General features: G+C 46.8%; 1 protein-coding gene across 13 annotated transcripts in view; it reads right to left on the bottom strand.

The window, feature by feature from the left end:
- Positions 1 to 16,115, bottom strand: part of TRERF1 (transcriptional regulating factor 1) — a 194,614-nt gene that overhangs the window by 53,359 nt on the left and 125,140 nt on the right. For all 13 annotated transcript variants that reach the window (XM_078055322.1, XM_078055321.1, XM_078055327.1 and 10 more), the window contains one exon: positions 9,734 to 9,848. The gene's annotated coding sequence lies outside the window, so the exon portion shown is untranslated. The remainder of the gene's footprint in view (positions 1 to 9,733; positions 9,849 to 16,115) is intronic.

Here is a 16,115-nt window from a genome sequence, read left to right as displayed (position 1 = left end):
CGGCTCAGGTCATGATCCTGGGATCCTGGGGTCCTGGGATCGAGCCCCGAATCAGGCTCCCTGCTCAGCGGGAAGCCTGCTTCTCCCTCTCCCACTCCCCCTGCTTGTGTTCCTTCTCTCGCTGTCTCTCTCTGTCAAATAAATAAATAAAATCTTAAAAAAAAAGATGAGGGAATTAATATGGAGGGGATCTGCCCAAGGTCACACAATTAGTGACGAAGGGCGGGGCCTCAAACGCTCTGATGCCCAAGGATGAGGCTTCCTGTGGTATTCTGCAGGGTCCCTGGTTCCCCATCACAGATCTGATTAGCATGAAGCTACTTCCCCCGAGTTGGAGCCTTCCAGCTTTCTCTTTGACTCCGGAAGGGTTGAGGAAAGCCAGTTTTACCACAGTACAGACATGCCCTGGGAATCTGGCCATCAGCCCTGAGCAACCCTTCAACCCTCTAGCATATAGCCAGGAACTTGCAAGTATGAAAAAGATGCACTTTACACCAAAAAAACCTTCCTATTTCTAGTCTGAAAGGGCTAAGCTCCAGTGGTTTTTTTGTTTTGTTTTGTTTTTTAACACATCAGGAACTTCTCCCTGGAGAGAAACACATGGGGGGTGTGGCAGGGCATTTTCCTCACAGAAATGCTCAGACCACTATTCTGGAGTCAGAAGACCAGAATTCAAATCCTAAACTTCCACTGGCAAAGTAAGAACGCAGCAGGCTGATCTTGTCTCTTTTTTTTGGAGCCTCAGTTTGGACTGAGGAATGCCAATACCTACTGTTCCATTTTCTTTCGTGAGGATTAAACAAGAGAACGTATGGGACGTGCGTGGCACCCAGTGAGGACTCATGGAGCCTCACCACCCGGGGTGGGGTTCCTGTTGTTTTGTTTTGACTTGGGTACCGTTTAGATCAGGCCTCAATGACTCAGTCGTGATTGAATCGGTTTGGTTATTCGTTTCCTGGGCAACCTTGAGCCCTCCCTTTGTTTCAGTTAGCAGACTGGTGCTCAGGGGGCAGGCACTGCTAGAAGTGGACACGGTAAGGAAGATAGAAAAACTGTAAAACCACCCGCTGGGAAACCTCAGCAGTCCGGGGCCCTCTGGTGCAGGGACCAACAACCACACCTACTCCACTACCCTCTGAAAGCACCACTGCATCAGGATGCCTTCACTTTTAGCCTTCACAAAGATCCAGAGACACCATGGAAAGCCTCACGCGCATTTAGCATACTCTTCACCAGGCAGAGAAATAACAAGAAGAACGTAAATGCTCATGGGACTTGCTCCTTGTTGAGGAGAGCTTTCCAGGCCAGTCATCCCCTGCAAGAGAGGCCTTCGGCTCTCCAAGGGTCAGTGCAATTCAGGAGGTGCCTGAGAGGGGCTCGGAGTGGGGCCACAGGTCAGGCCAAGTCCTCCCACGCGGTTCTGCTCTCCGGGGTCTAGCCCTCAAGCAGTTCAAGATCCCCAGAGAGGAAAAGAGAAGTAATTATTTAGTGGCCATCTACAGCTTAACAATACCCGTGGTTATCATTCAAGAAGAAAGAGTGCCCAGTTACCCAGAAAGAGTCACTTCATTCCCTCCATGATACCAGATAAGGAGATAGTCTACTTTCTTTCCTGTTTCAAGAGGGCCCCAGCTCTCAGATTCCTGGAAACTGGCAGTAACTGTCTCTATTTGCAGTTTCCTTACTTTTAGTCACAGCCTCTCAGCCTGCCTCAACAATGGTCCCTCGAAGGAAGCTGGGACACACTGTGTGATGCGGCCGTCCCAGGGAAGTGGGCCTGGGGTGGCTCTGGTGACCAACCCCTGCTACCTGGTCTGATGGGAAAATGAAAGCTTGCCCAGCGGAAGCACCAAACTCTCTCAGAGCCCATGCCAAGGCAGGTGTGAGAGAAGGAAAAAGGAGGCCAACCTAAGGCCTACCGTGTTGAGGGCACTCACAACCCATTATTTTTCTGTGAGGCGGACCTGGCAGGAGGCTGCATTCCCATTCTGAACTAAGCTATAGAAGCTCCGAGGGAGGAGGAGGTTTCCAAAGGATCACCCATGCCAGTAGCAGCAAACTCGAGGGACTCGAGGGCAGAGGCCTCCGGTCCCAGGCCAAAGAGCCCCCTAAGAGACCACGAAACCACTGCCACTAAAACGGGACTAGGGCCACCACGTGACTTGAACGTTCTCCAAAAATACTAACAAGAAGGCATCACGAAAGTGCAAAAAACAAATTCCTATTTATTTCTATTCCATCGATAAAAATGTCCCAGCCTTCTCTGAATAGCTCCCATTTTGTCTTCCTTCTCCGCCCCCCTGCCCCCCCGCCCCCCCGCCACACTCTTGTTGGTCTTTTGGACCTAAACCAAGTCTTCCCTCTCCTTTTGATTATGTGCACATAGATTATCTCCCTCTTCATGGGACACTCACAGGAAATTTAAACATTCTCAGACGGGGTTCTTTTAAGCCCACTTCCCCTGCCCTCCACCCCCACCCCTCACCCGGTTGCTGGTGTATTCAGGAAATGCAAACCCAATATAAAGATAACCCGGACCAAACAGAAAAGGAGACTGGCCCTGTGACCTTGTTGGGCAAATGACTTCCCCTCCCTGCACCTCAGACTCAGCTTCCGCAGAACGAGGAGGTTGGGCCCAATGGGCTGCCAGGAGGTCCCTCTGGCTCTGACTTCCCAAGGCTCAGCTGAGTGAGCACCCCCAGCACCCCCCATGGTCCCACAGACACCCAACAATCCTGAGCTAGGATACTGAGGCACTGGGGTTTTCTACTACTCACACCTGATCCCGAAGGATCCTACTGCAGTGGTTCAAGAGTGCTGGGAGTCAGGACACCTGAATCCAGTCTCAGTTCTGCCACCTTTTTGAAAAGGGAAGAGAGTGAATGGGAGAGGGTATCTGAGCAGACTTAAGCTCCAGCTACTGTGTTTTAATTTTAAAAAAATAGAATAGTGTATAGGATTAGTAAAATAAAGATTTTTTTTTAATATTTTATTTCTTTGTCGGGGGGGGTAGAGAGAGTGAGAGAGAGCACAAGCAGCGGGAGCAGCAGGCAGAGGGAGAGGGAGAAGCAGGCTCCCCAAAGAGCAGGGAGCCCGATGTGGGGCTCAATCCCAGGACCCCGGGATCATGACCTAAGCCGAAGGCAGATGCTTAACCGACTGAGCCACCTAGGCGCCCCTATAATAAAGATTTTAAAAATATTTTTAGAGGGGAGACCACCCAACAGTGAGAAGCAACTGATGATCAATCTCCAGAGCAGCACTTAAAGACTCAGCTTATAACATCTGTCCACTGGCTTTTAGTGGCTCTGCCAGCATATGAGTCCTTTGCCTGGGGCTCCTCCTGTCACTGTATCCATAATAATCCTGGTTCCCCAAACTCCTAAGATAGCCCCAGACATAAGGTGTTAGACTTTCTAGTTTTGGAAAATGACCTCCACGATTGCACCTAGAATAAACCCCTTGTTTCACTGTGCAGGGCTGACCAAGAGAACACAGGCCGGGTTGTCACCCAATGAAGACTATTTAATCTACCAGATGAGCTCCCCCTGGGCCAAGCCAGTTGGATGGTATAAGTAATCAATCTTGGCTCACAGCTCTGAGTAACTAGAATGGAGGAGGGACAGGAAGCATGAGTCATCATCGGGAGAGCGCTGTTAATAGACTTTGAGGTTTGCAGGCAGGGGTGGGGTTGGGCTGGCCCCTCAGCTGGGTGGAGAATATCCAGGACATCATCTTGGGAGTTGTGGAGAACAAAGAAGCCCCACTCTAACCACAGCAACATCAATGCTCAGGCTCCTAGAACCCTCATCCTAGATATTCAAGTAACACTTGCAAAAAGAAGACAAGTGGTTGACTCCAAATAAATCTGATACTTACAGACTGAATTTTTATTTATTTTTTTAAGAGATTTTATTTATTTATTTGAGAGAGAGAGATAAGGAGGAGAGGGAGAGGGACAAGCACACTGCACTGAGCGCAGAACCCGACTTGGGGCTCAATCCCACGACCCTGAGATCATGACCTGAGCCGAAATCAAGAGCTGGAAGCTCAGCTGACTAAGCCACCCAGGCGCCCCCTTACAGACTGAATTTTTAAAGAAAATTGCCAGTCACTGTTTTATGACAGTCATCTGATGGCCTGGAGTCAACTGAGGCATTTGTTTGCAAGATAGCGAGATAGAAGCCAAATGCTAATCGGCTCAAGACTACCATGCACTCAAGACCACCATGTTCACTGGCCATGAGTGGTCAACCACACTTGGGAAACCTGATGAAACACAGTCTAACTGTAGGACTTCTCAGGGCGTTTGAGTGGATATGGCTCTCCAAGAGGAGTCACAGAGTCCATCTGTCTCACTGGCTCATGAGAACATCCATCTCTATACCTCAGGTCACACCATAAGGCCAGCCCCAATCTGTGGCTCCAGCCTCCCCTGACCACTGAGTAGGGCACAGTGCTGTCCCTCATGACAACCCATTCTGTACTCCTAACACTTAATCTCACGAAGATGGTTTATCCTTTGTGTCTGTTTTTGGTCATAAAATCTCTTAACATTAATAGACTTTATTTTTTAGAGCAGTTTTAGGGTCACACCAACTCTACGCATTTTTTAATGCCACTTGCCTACTGTATAAAGCTTAGAGTCACTATGAATAGCAGGCGCTGAGAAAAGTAGTTGCCTGATAGATATCAAATCAGGAAGTGATACAAATCTGAGAGTGATATAAAGCCACGTAGTAGAGGGGAGTGTGTGAAATAAAGTGTCACATCAGCTGTAAGAACGAAAGTAAAATGGACAGTGAGGACCACCTCTCTCACCCCCGCTGGACATGTGTCCGGCAGGGTGGTTGTGCCATCCTTGACCTGGGGGGCTGTCCACAAGGGAAAAGTCCCCAGTGAGTGGTGTCATCAGAGGGCATGGCTTGGAGGGAGGGCTGAGATTCTGGAGTACCTCATTTCCAGAACCCACAGTTTATATCCTCTGCAAACACTGGCTGGACGGGTGTGCTCTGTTTTCCCTCAAACTGTCTTTAAAAACACCCCCAGTTTGAAGTACATAAGAGTGAAGCTGGAAATCCCACACTGCCCCTAGATTTCTGCCTCCATTTTCATTGCGGTTCATAAACCAGCTCTTGTCCACTTAAAAGCATCACTGAACAAAAGCTCGGGGCTTGAAAGGTGTGTCTTAGTCATAACGATATTGACTATCATAGACTGAGGGCTGTGAGGCTCCAAGCTCCTGTCATGAGCTCTATGTGCACTGTCTTTTTTTTAAATTTATTTATTATTTGAGAGAGAGAAAGAGAGAGAGAAACAGGGTGAGTGTGGAGCCTGACATGGGGCTTAATCTCCCCACCCCGAGATGATGACCTGAACCGAAATCAAGAGCTAGATGCTCAACCCACTGAGCCACCCAGGTGCCCCATACATGCACTGTCTTATTTAGTACTTAAGTAGCTCTGTCTATTGTCTCCATGTTACAGATGAAGAAACTGAAGCTCAGAGACACCGAGCTAGTAAGTAGCAGAGCAAGGTTCAAACTCAGTTCCTTCTCCCTGCCCCCAAAGCTCAAAAAGCCTAATGACGGTGCTCTGTGGCCTCCCCTCCGATGAATGGCACACACCAGGAGACAGAAAAACCAACAGCAGAAAGGATGGGGGCAGGGGCAAGGGAAGGGAGAAGAGTGGGAAAGAGAGAGTGGCATGCAGAGGAGAGGAAGTTGGGATCTGGAGGAGGTGCACATGGGGTCTGGCATTGGGTCCAGCAGGCCTTTGAGGAGTGGGAACGAAGCAGGAAAGTTGCTGGTGACTGCTGGAGAAATAGGCCACAAAATATGCAGAAGCCATTTCCTCTCTCAAGGAAGATAAACAATAGATTCATAAACAAATTTTACAAAGCTGCCCAGCTATTTAAAGCATTCTGGTAGGGACTCATATCCTTTGTGAGCATAAAGTTCATCCACCAAAAATGGTCAAGAGTTACCTTGGGGAGAGGGAAAGTGGGAAAAGCGGACAGGAAGGAACGAACTCTTCACAGTGCATCACCTGCTAGCCCTGTGACTGCAGCCAGTTACAAGCTGTCGCCAAGCTGTGGTTCACTCTTCTGTGATAAGGACTAGTAATTCCTGCCGTATGGAGCTATGGCGGAGAAGAAAGAACATATACTTTCGGGCGGTATGGCAGACCAGATACCCTACTTGACCTTCCCAATCGAAAAAACTAACATGCTGGATAAAATTTAAAATATAAAAATTGGATACACATCACTGAGCTCGGACCAATGCAAGGATTCTTCAAAGACCAAACACAACCCCAAAGCAGGAATCCTGGGAGGTGAGCTAGCAGCAAAGCTGACTTCTGCCCTGAGGGTTCCTGTCAAACCCTAGAGATTCTATGTCTGCCGTGAGAGCTGCGCAGTGTTCAGGAGACAGGAGAAAAAAAACCTCATTCCATAAAGTTGGGGCTCCACGCTCAGTGAATGAGAAATAAATGAACAACACAGAAGGAAACTGCAAGGAAACCTGACCTTGGGCTGGTGGAATGGGAGACAAATCTCTCCTGAAAATTTGTGGTTTTTTTTCTTTTTTAGAGAGGGAAAGAGAAGGCAGGGAGGGGCAGAGGGAGAGGGAGATAATCTCCAGCAGACTCTGTGCTGAGCATGGAGCCCGACATGGGGCTTTATCTCAGGACCCTGAGATCATGACCTGAGTCAAAATCAAGAGTCGGACGCTTACCTGAGTCACCCAGGCACCCCTCTCCTGAAAATATGTAACCATAAGCTAGACCTCACACGGGTTTGGAGTTTGAATTCATGTTTCTTATGTAACCAGAGAACTCTTGGGTAGAAAATTAAAGTGATTTTTGGTTGCTACTGACCCCAAACAATTAGCAGAAATTAATACAAATTCTCTCTGGAAAAGTCAATGTCAATGAATACCTCAAGTAATTCTCAAAGTTTCAAGGAAAATAAGCAGCTTGCTGGAAACAAGGCACCATGAGTACTAGCCAGCAGACACAACCGACAGCAGAACTAGGCCTCCAAGGATTTCAGAGTCTGGAATTCCCAGACATGAGAGTTTACAATTTCTAAATAGCTACTTCCATAGATTAAAGAAATTAAAAAAGAAGTTTGCAAAAATGAGCAGAAATAAGAGACTAGAAAAAAATCACCAAGCAGAAAAATAATGAGCCAGAACTCCTAGAAATGATAAATAAAACAACCAAAAGGAAAATGGATGGAATCAGTGGGTGGATTAAAGAGCATTTGAGACCCAGAATACATGAGCTGAATGGAAAGCAGATCTGAAGAAGTTATTCAGAGGTCAGCCCAGAGAGACAAAGAGATAAAAAATATGAAAGAGAGGTTGAGAGCTACAGAGAACACAGAGTGAGAAGGCCTAACATAAGTCTAACAGGAGTTCCAGAAGAAGATACTAAAGAGAATGGAAAAGAAGCAATATTCAAAGAAATGAAGGATGGGAAATTTCCAGGACTGTTGAAAGACACCCATTTTTAGCTCTAGGAATCCCAATAAAACCCAAGTAGAATGAAGACAGAAAAACTTACACCTAGTTACATGGTAATAGAAGCTGCAGAACACCAAAGAAAACAGTGTGTTGTTGTTTTTAAGATTTTATTTATTTATTTATTTATTTATTTATTTGAGAAACAGAGAGAGCACAAGCAGGGGGAGCAGCAGAGGGAGAGGGAGAAGCAGACTCCCCGCTGAGCAGCAGGGAGCCCGATGCGGGGCTTGATCCCATGACCCTGGGATCATGACCTGAGCTGAAGGCAGACACTTAACCAATTGAGCCACCCAGGTGCCCCCAAAACAATGTTTTTAACACAGTCAGAGAGAAATGCCAGGTCACTCATAGAGGAACAGCAATTGGACTGACAGCTGACTTCTCAACAGCAATTTCAAAGCCAGAAGCAACAAAATAATGGCTTCAGTGACCTAAGAGAATAAATTCAGTAAAGCCACCTTTCAAGACGGAGAGCAAAATAAAGACATTTTCAAGCCAACAAAAGCCAAAAACCAAACCAAACCAAACCAGACCAGGAAAAACACTTGAGAGTTCAACACCACCAGACTCTCACTAAAGGCTAATAATGCTAAAGGATTTATTTCAAGCAGAGGGAAAATGATCTGAGATTCATGAAAGAATGGTAAGAAAAGATAATGATAAGTATGTGCGTACATCTGTACCAACACTGACTGTATAAAACAGTGATGTCTGACTGGTAGGGAAAAACACAGGACAGAATGAAAGCATGGGATGCTAATTGTACGTAGATCGGGAGAGGCAGTGACGAGAACTGAACCAGTCTATGGCTCTTGCATCGTTGGGGAGGAAAGTAAAGACCCTGATTAATTTTAGACTTTGGTAAGTATGCCAGCTACAACAGCTGGACTAACCACTGCAAGAACAGATAGAGAGCGTAGAACTTCCAAAGAAGAAGATGGAAAACGGAACGAGGTGGGCAAACAACTCAGTCCAAAAGAAAGAGCAGAAAAAGCTACAAGTATATAAAGGTGGTGGAAATGTATCTCAACCCATCAATAATATACACTGATTCTAAGCATCTAGACACCAAATAGCATTGCCTTAAAATATAGAAAACAAGCATTTCAGCACTACTAGGAGAAACTGACAAATCCAGTGGGAGATTTTTAACACATTTCTCTCAATAACTGATAGATTAATCAGACAAAAATAGAAAAGGACATACTATAGATGATTTGAACCATACAATGAACAAATTTATTTTGACCATACTATATAGAAAACTATATCCAACAATTAGAGAATACACATTTTTTTCGAGTGCTCATGGAACGTTTGAGAAAAAAGTTGAAGAGAGATAAAATATGAAAAGGGAGCATGCCGAAGGGGTTATGCTTCTTTCAAACTATCTCCGAGGATCCAAACCTGTTTTGTCTTGATGCACCTTGAGTCTAGCACAGTGACTGTCATAAAGGAGGCTCTTAAGATGTCCTGACCCAAGAATGGTCAGCAGAGGATTCTCTGTGGAGGCGGGTAGAGGCTGAGTGAGTGCGGGAGCCCGTTCCAACACGGAGAGGGACAAGAGGCCAAGGTGAGTGGGGCCAGTCTCCAGGGAGAATGGATACAAACAAGAAAAGCAGAGTCATGAACACCATCTTCCCATCTGAAGGAGACTCATGTGGAAGAGATTTGGAAAGCCCAGTCTTTGTGGTTCCAAATGGCATAGCAGGGACAGGCAGACAGGAATCACAGGGAAGAAGAGTTGTACCCAAATTAGGAAGAAATTTCCAATAATTCACTGTTCAACTTTGGTTAGGAATTGGCCTGGCTGATCCTTTAAGACCCCTTACAACCCTGTCCCAGGTTACAGACTAACTGACCTTCTAACGCCCATTCTTTCCAGAGATTCCTTCACCCCAAATTCCCTGGATATATAATCCCCAAAAGATTTGCAGAAGGTCCCAGATTCAGGAGGTGGTGGAGGAATAATGAGAGCTTTAGTCCCCAGATCTTCAATTTGGTACCCTTTCTTCTCCATCACTGGCCTCTCTACTAAGTGCAGTGAGCAGGCTTTGCCCTGCTAGGCTGCCATGCACTCTCTAAGCCCACCCATGTGCCAGTAAACCCCATTCTTCCAGCACGTGGTACGAGATCACAGAAGCACAGAGTATTAGTTACAATAAAAATGCCCGAGCCTTCCAGGAGAAAGGCAAGCAAGCTTACCTTGACCTCCGCAGCAGATGGTTGAGTTGGGGGCCTGGCTCTGGGGGCTTCTCTTGCAGCTGGCCAGTCATGCTGCTCTCATGCTTCTGGGCAGGTGGGAAGGGGAGGCCTGGTTCTGCAGAGGAAAGAGAAGGAAAGGGTTTGTTCCTAGCTCTCCACTACCGTCCTGCAGAGGATACCATCCAGAAGCCCAGGGAGTTCCTGAGGCTGGCCTCACCCACTCTCATGTCCTCGGGGAGCAGGCAGGCATGGATGGGACAAACATTTCCCCGCCCTACGATGTGCCATGCGGGGATCTGAGGAATGAGGCTAAAAGGATGAATTAGATGCACTCCCTGCTCTCAAGAATCAGTCGAGAGAGAGAGAGAGAAAGAGCGAGAGAGAGAGAGAGACGTGCACATGTTTCATTACAATATAATTTGGTAAGTGCCGTGATTTCCCCATATTCATTCAACAGCCTACCTGTCCCACAGGGGAACAGAGGCAGCTCACAAGTGCTACCCACAGGCCTTCCCAAAGAACTTGGCAGGAAGGATGAGTTGTCTTTGTGTTTTAATTTCCAATCCATTGCAGATAACTCTTTTTATAAAAGGTAATGAAAATGAACTGGTGGACAAATGAAATGAAAAAAATGTTCATACAAAGCACCACCTCTTCAGTTATCCGACTCAACAGATTACTCTGCCCAACTGGGATGGAAGTTTCTAAGCGCTTCCTCACCATTTCTGTCCTCGTCTCGTGGACGGCTAAGCAATTTGCAGCCCGCGCCATTCCACAAACCACAGTTGAGTAGCCTCAGTAGAGGTTTACACAGAGTTAGGCTTTCCCAAGATGTCTGGCTGATCTCTTGAGAGGGTGGCTAGCAATGCAGCTGATGCCAAATTCACCCTCTGGACCACAGATCAGAGAGTCTCTCTCCGGGAAGGAGGGCCACTGCAGGAACTTAGGGGAAAGTGTCGGGACAGAGCCAGTGGAACTCGCTGGGTTCAGGTTACGGAGCATGGGGCTCATGGAACCTAGTCAAAGCGTCCCAGCCCTAACGAGGGCAACCCCAGCCAAAGCTACCGCCCTGAACAGGAAGAACAAAGTGTTATCTATTAAAACGGACTGGGACATTTCAGAAAATAAATCAGTTCCGAGATTTCAAGAGGGCTGCTGGTGTTCATTCCTACTATTTAGTGCTATAAAAATGATTTTTTTTTAAATTGAGAAATCCTTTGTCTGTGACAGCCAGCTCCAAAAAAAGCCTTTAAATGCCTATTGCCTTAATACTTGAGGGAGAGATTACAAGTCATTTTCACCCATTTGAATGTTTAAGAGAAAGTGTTCATTCCTCTAAACTCTCAGCTTTTAAGTAGTTCTTATTTTAAACTTTAGAAGGTAACTCCACAGAAGAAAAACTTCCCCTTTCAAAGTCTTTTTTTTTTAACGCGAACACTCATATAGTCTCACTCCCTGCTTCAAATGCTAAATCATCTGCAATTTGGAAGTTTGTTGCTCATGAAATTCTAGCGAGAAGCACATCATAAACAGTCCTACAGCAACAGAATGCTTTTGAAGCGATGTCTGTGTTGTTACAAAGATTGTATATCATTATCTCCATATGTTGGGGAAGAGAAGGTTATGGGAATAGCTGTTTATGTACAAATAAGTCAATATAGTAACTGGCAACCTGCACAGAAGACATTAGCAAGAAACTAAACCGTGGTGTGGGGTGGGAAGCAGGGACGTACTTCCCTCAGTTTCCATGACTAACGCGCTGTCCTGACTCTCAGCAAGCTCCCTGGCCACAGCCTGAGTCCTTGGAGCTGGCTGTCTCACGGGCAAGAGCTATACTTAGGCAACCAGAGAGCCAAATGTTATTGGTCATCTATTGTATGTCAGGTGCTGCGCTGGCCTCCAGGGTTCTCAAGATGGGTTCTCCCTCAAGGAGGCCCAAGACAGACATGGAAGCAGGTAATTAAAACCTCCCTACCCTGTTAAAAAAAAGACCATACTGGCTGGAGTTAAGGGAGAGGAAGTGAGGTTAATTGGCTCAATCCATCTCTCCAAACATCCATTCATCCATCCAATGGTGACTGAGTGATGGTATGCACCATGCAAGTGCAAGGCACTAGGCAGAGAACAGGTGAGACCAAAGTGGTCCCTGCCTTCATGGAGCTTATAGTCTAGTGGGAGAACAAACATTAACAAACTAGAAGTAACTGTAATAGTGATGTGCTCTAAAGAAGTATGGCTACTGCTATAAGAACATGTGACGGGGGTAGACCTAGCATGGAAAAGGGTCAGTGGTGCTTTCCAAAGGAACTGGTCCTTAATCGGAGCCCTAAGAATACATTAGTGAAGCAAAACAGGGAGGGCAGGAGAGAAACAAGAGAGAAAAGGTGTTTCCAGCGCAATGAACGGCCTGTGCAAAGGTCCTGTGATGAGAAGGAGCACGGCACGTTCTAGCTATGAAAGGAAGCTTGTAATAAGGACCAAACTGGTTCTTGGCCTCACGCCATGCTTCAATCACTGTGGTGTTCAAGGCAAGCATGAAAGATTTGTAGGTTTTTTAGAAGTACCCAAGAAATTACCTATGGCAAGCCAGGAATATAAGGTGCATATGTACACACATAAGGTGCAATTCTCTCTCATCCTAAGCTGGCACAAGGCATCCAAAATAGGGGACACCTTGCTCTCCCTCCAATTTTAGACCAAATTTTTGGCACTCTTACCTATTTTCTTTTCAGTAGTGGTGAGTTGGTTAAATTCAGTTTGGCCAGTAGTAAAAATCAGTTGATCAGCGCTGATAAGACAGACAGTGTGTGGGTTTTGGAATGTGGACAAGCATTCCATTATTAAGATTATTGCTGGAGAAGCATCATGGGGGGGGCGGTACTTCAAGAAAATTCATACAATTTCATGCATGGAACATGAGCTTTGGGGCCCGGCAGACTTGGGTTCAAATCTGACTCCATCCCTCACTGGCCATTCGGCCCTTGGTCTTCTGTTAAAACAGGGTTAGCAGCGCCTCCTTGCAGGGGTCTCAAAGAGATCAGCAAGTAGCACACTGCCTGGTTCTCAAAAGACCCTGAATAAGGGGCATCATTACCATCACTGCACCCCAGCGAGCAGGGGACAGGGACAGCCACACCCCTCCCTCAAGGTGAAAATCAAAAGGAGTCCACAGAATGATCTCCCAGCCACTACTGGGGCTGTAGGGTAGATTTGCAATGGCTCAGGGGTTACCCATCAGTGGCCAGGTATCCTGATGACTCATCGTTTCTTGGTGTGTACCCTCAATGGTCCCCAGCCACCTTGCTGAGGGTCCTCAGCTGGAAGTCCCACTCCACAGCTAACCCTCACTGAACCACACCTCATCTGCCCCAGGCTCAACTGCATTGGAGGTATCCAGATGTCCTTCCAGAGATTTACGGGAAGCCCCACTCAGGAGCCCTGGGCTCCCACCATGAACAACAGGGGATCCTTTGGACAAACAGCTGAGTCCCACAGGGTAGAGGAGATGGGCCAGCTACCACATCCTACCACAGACTAGGCATGGTGCTGGGACTTCCCAGCGACTGCCTCTAATATTTACAACAATCCTGCAGAGTCACTGTGGGTATCACAATTTAACAAGTAGGAAACAGACCTGCTGACTTGCCCAAGACCACAGAACTGAGCGGTGGAGCCAGACCCTGAAGCCCAGAAGCCCTTCCTCTTTACTCCATCACCACACCGCCTTACGGGGACAGAAATCTTATTATCTCTTTCCCAGACGACCCAGGAGGACACAGCCCTGGAAAGTTGTGTGCCTTTCCAAGGATCTGCAGCAGCAAGCCACCAGGCAAGGCCAGACTCTTCCCACTGCCCCACACTGCTGTTTGGGCCTCAGTTTCCCTTCTGCACACTCGTGGTGACAAATGCCGCCTTATATACCACACTATTGTCAGAGTTGGGGGGGCAACAAAGATTTAAAGAGCTGGGGAAAGGGAAAAAATTAATATACAGAAACAAACACTTTAAATGGGTACCGAGAGGCTCAAACCAAAGAGGGAAGGTTCTCCTCAGCCACAAAGCAGCTGTAATGAAAAGAAGAGCTCAGGGGCGCCTGGGTGGCTCAGTGGGTTAAGCGTCTGCCTTTGGCTCAGGTCATGATCTCGGAGTCCTGGGATCGAGCCCCACGTCAGGCTCCCTGCTCAGCGGGGAGTCTGCTTCTCCCTTTGCCTCTGCCCACCATCCCTCCTCTTGTGCTCTCTCTCCTCAAATAAATAAATAAAATCTAAAAAAAAGAAAGAAAGAAAAATAGTAAAGAAGAGCTCACATCCTGCCCTGATGGGTTGGGGGAAGGTTTAGCTGGGGACACAGGATATACATACAAGAGGGAGCCTCTGGAATGGGAAGCAGGACGAAATGAAGCGTGAAGAATTCCCTCTGTGCCACCCACAATAAATTAGGAATTGGCACCAATTTTAAAAAGAAGGGAAAGGAGGAGGGGGAGGAGAAAAAAAACGAGGAGGAGGAGGAGGAGGAGGAGGATTCAATCTGTAGCTTTAATTTAAGAACAGCTAAGAAACAGTCTGAAGAGTGATCGATACAACGAGAAATCTCGGACTCCAGGTGCTTGGGGGCCAACCATTCCGTCTAACGAACACCATGCAGAGAGAACTGTGGCACGGAAGAAGATCTAATTTTCAAGTGAGACACATTCCCCCAACAGTCAGGGGAGGCCCGGAAGCTTTTTAGATGTGGGGGAAAAGTCTCATTCTCTCTCTAAACATCTCTTCTCTTCTTTTGATGCCCCACTCCCATTCCCATGGAGCTTGAGGAAAAAAACAGCTGTCCTGCATGGCAGGAGTGGGTCCTGCCCAGACCACTATGAGACAGAGGTGGACCATTTAATCCAGCTTTCATGCACCTGGTTATTCCAGAACACAGAAGCTGGGCCATTCACATCAATAGCAGAAGAGCTCAAATACTGAGAACGTATCATCAGATGGACTCACTATAGACTGATGATGAACAGCAGGCCACTAGCCACCCTGCAACCTCCTCAGGCCTCCTACCCCCTTGCTCATGGCCCCAGCCAGCTTGTCTTTAGGGCTTCACATACCCCAAGCTCTTTCCTACCCCCGGGCCTTTGCACATACTGGTCCCTCTGACTAGGATGCTCTTCTTTTAGCTCCTCCCTTATTAGCATCTAGTCAAGCTTTCAGGTTATAGCTTCAGTGAGACTTCTCTGACTCTCCAGAAATATAAGTGTGCAGCAGTCCTTATTACCACAGTTGCAATCAGTTAATTATGTGATTAGCAAATTGGTCTCCCCAGTCGGACTGTAAGCCCTACTATGGCATGGGCAATGTCTGTTTTTTTTGTTTTTTTTTACCATAGTGTCCCATGGGCTAGCATAGCAGTTCTCAATCCTGACTGCACATCAAAATCATCTGGGGAGTTTAGAAAACCACGGATGCCTGGGTTCTACCACAAACCTATTAAACAATAGTGTTTAAAGCTTGCCCAAGTGGTTGTAATATGTGGCCAAGGCTGAGAACCGCTGACTTAAGGAGGTCGTGGGTGCTGGGTTGATGTCCTAGTGCAATCTTGCAGTGGCCTGGGGAGTTACAGTAGGACCTTGCTCCCTTTGCTTGTGTATACAATGTAGCATTTAAATGTTGTTTTTCACTCCAGAGATTAAATTTGAGAAAATTCCGGGAGAGGGAAACAAAATCCTCATTGTTATAAAGGAATACTATTCCTTTCACTAAGTTCTCCCCATACAGTCCCCTCCCCAACACACCTCTGTCCTTTCACCCTGTTTTATCACCTTTATCCTCAGAGCCACGGCATTAACCTGATGTGTTCCTGAAATACACTTAAATATCGGGGACGAAATCTGCTATTTTTTTTTTTTTAATTAAAACAGGCCCAACTATACAATGCAATAGGATGCAAAATTTCACACTCAGTTTTATTAAAACAGGAGAGTTCAAAGCCAGTCTGTACGGGGACAGGCTTGGTGCATCAGCTTCTCTGTCCCCAGGCGATCTGTGTGCCTACTAAAGTGTGAGCAGCCTGGTCTCTCCAGCATGCTGTCCAACATAGTAACTGCTAGCCACAAGTGGCTATTTCAATCAAAATAAGATGAAATGAACTTAAAAACTCAGTTCTTCCAGTTTTACTCACCACATTTTAAGTACTCAGTAGCCACATGCGGCTAGGCTAGTGGCTACCATATTGGATGGCACAGAACAGAACATTTCCATCACTGCTAAGCATTCGGTGTGACAAGCATTCTTCCAGAGCAGAGTATTGCTACCTGGGCGCTAGTGACCTTTGGGGCAGGATAATTCTTTGTTGTGGGGAGCTTCCAGCATATGGTGGAGCGGTAGTTCTCAACCTC

This window comes from Halichoerus grypus, chromosome 9 (genome assembly GCF_964656455.1).
Source record: "Halichoerus grypus chromosome 9, mHalGry1.hap1.1, whole genome shotgun sequence".
NCBI lineage: Eukaryota > Metazoa > Chordata > Mammalia > Carnivora > Phocidae > Halichoerus > Halichoerus grypus.
Note: the sequence above shows the minus strand (reverse complement) of the source record. Positions and strands in the feature narration are given on the sequence as shown.